This window comes from Gorilla gorilla, chromosome 20 (assembly GCF_029281585.2).
Source record: "Gorilla gorilla gorilla isolate KB3781 chromosome 20, NHGRI_mGorGor1-v2.1_pri, whole genome shotgun sequence".
In the NCBI taxonomy this organism is placed as follows: domain Eukaryota; kingdom Metazoa; phylum Chordata; class Mammalia; order Primates; family Hominidae; genus Gorilla; species Gorilla gorilla.
Window position 1 is genome coordinate 25,245,001 of NC_073244.2, and position 2,656 is coordinate 25,247,656.

The following is a 2,656-nucleotide window of genomic DNA, read 5'->3' on the forward strand; positions in this document are numbered from 1 at the left end:
GAGATGGAGTCTCTCTCTGTTGCCCAAGCTGGAGTGCAGTGGCATGATCTCGGCTCACTGCAACCTCTGCCTCCGGGTTCAAGAGATTCTCCTGCCTCAGCCTCCCAAGTAGCTGGGACTACAGGCATGAGCCACCATGGCTGGCTAATTTGTGTATTTTTAGTACAGACAAATTACTACTTTAGTAGAGACAAATTACAAATTACAAATTTAGTAGAGACAAAACCATTTTTGCCATGTTGGCCAGGCTGGTCTCGAACTCCTGATCTCAGGTAATCCGCCCACCTCAGCCTTCCAAAGTGGTGGGATTACAGGCCTGAGCCACCGCCCCTAGCCTTTTTTTTTTTTTTCCGCTAGGTTTCGCTTGTGTGATTACCTCATTCCATCTTACAAATGAAAAAGTAGAAGGCAAGTGAGTGAGGTTCTAATCCTCCCGATACCCACCCTGGCAGCTTCAGGGAGGGTTTCTCGCATCTGCAGTGTAGTAAAAACATGGCATTGCTGGGCACCGTGGCTCACACCTGTAATCCCAGCACTTTGGGAGGCTGAAGCGGGAGGATCTCCTGAGCCCAGCAGTTCCAGACTGGCCTGGGCAACATACTGAGACCTCATGTCTACAAACAAGCAACAACAACAAAAAGGCTGGAGTGCAGTGGCGCAATCTCAGCTCACTGCAACCTCCACCTCCCAGCTCAAGTGATTCACTTGCCTCAGCCTCCCTTGTAGCTGGGATTACAGGTTCTTGCCACCACAACAGGCTAATTTCTGTATTTTTAGTAGAGACGGGGTTTCACCATGTTGCCCAGGCTGGTCTTGAACTTCAGACCTCAGGTGATCCGCCTGCCTCGGCCTCCCAAAGCGCTCGGATTCCAGGCGTGAGCCACTGCCCGGTCTGCCTGCCCTTTCTGAATAGCAAGGATGGACCCCTGAAGTGCCAGGCTGAAATTCCGCCAGCTCACTGAGTGGGGAAACACCCTCTCCCTGACAAACTCAGCAAAGATCTCACGGCTAACTCTCATAGGCTCAGCCCTGAACCAATCACTGTAGTCGGTGGGTGGAGGGCTTTGATTGGCTGGACCAGGAGCCTGAGTCCCTTCTGGGGGTTGGAGGGGCAGGGGCCAAAAAGGAGGATGGTGTCAGTAACTCGTGGTGCAGGCAAACTTGATGGAAACTGAATCCCCACCCAGACTCTTGCCTTAGTGGGTCTCTGGCACCACGGGCTACTCTGAGTGGCTTTTTCTGGGGGTAGGGGGAGGGACGGAATCTCGCTCTGTCCTCCAGGCTGGAGTGCGGTGGCGCAATCTCGGCTTATTGCAACCTCGGCCTCACGGGTCAAGCATTCTCCTGCCTCAGCCTCCCAAGTAGCTGGGATTACAGGCGCCCACTACAACACCCTAATTTTTGTATTTTTAGTAGAGACGGGGTTTCACCATGTTGGCCAGGCTGGTCTCAAACTCCTTACTTCAGATGATCCGCCCTCCTCGGCCTCCCAAAATGTTGGGATTACAGGTGTGAGCCACCGTGCCTGGCCTGAGTAGCTTTAACGGGGTGACCCTGGCCATGTGCCAAGCCCCATCCCCTGTCTCTACCTCCGGCTGCTGTATTTGAGGCCCCTTCTTACTGCCCTCTGCTTGCAGGAAGGTGGGTTCTTCCTTACTCTGCTGGCCTCCTGACCTCCCCTGGGTACCAAACCACCTTAAGCATCACAAGGAAACAGGCATTACCTGGAAGAGTCCCCACCACCAGTTTCTTTCCAAATTGTTGCTGGTGGGCCAAGGTGCGGAGGCTCATGCCTGTAATCCCATCACTTTGGGAGGCCAAGGTGGGTGGATCACCTGAGGTCAGGAGTTCGAGACCAGCTGGCCAACTTGGTGAAACCCCGTCTCTACTAAAACTACAAAAATTAGCGGGGCGTGGTGGTGCCTGCCTATAATCCCAGCTACTCAGGGGGCTGAGGTGGGACGATCACCTGAGCCTGGGGGGGCAGAGGTTGCTGTGAGCTATGATCGTGCCACTTTACTCCAGCCTGGGTGGCAGAGTGAGATCCTGTCGCAAAAACAACAGTAACAACAACCACAAAAATTAAGGAAGGGAATTCCAGGCAGAGAGGTGAGCTTGTGCAAAGGCCCTTCGGTAGGAAGTAATTTTCTTGTTGGAGGAGGTGAGGAGGCCGATGTGACCGGAGCAGAGTGAGGGAGGAGGGGGGAGATGGGTTAGAGAGATGGGCCAAGGTGAGATCACATGGGGGCCTTGCAAGCTGCAGCAAGGAGGTGGGTTTTATTCTGAGAGCAACAGGGAGCCATGGAGAGTGTGTGAGCAGGGGAGGAACATGATTTATGATTTTAAGACATCTCTTGTGGCTGCAATGGGGAAGAGGCCAGGCAATGTCAAGGCAAGAGCTGGTGGGGCCAGGGCCAGGGCACGGCCACAGGGTGGGGAGGAGAGGTTAGATTTGTTTGTTTTGAAGCCTGAGAGGACTAGAGCTACTGATGAGCTTGGGAAGGAAGGGAGGGAGGAGTCTTAGACGCGCCCAGATCTTGAACCCATCACAGGGTGGTTGGTAGGGTTGTTGCCCGACACAGGAAGACTTGGCGGAAAACCATGAACCCCACCTTGGCCATGTTGTTGCTGAGGTGTCTGGTCTGGGTGGCCGGGC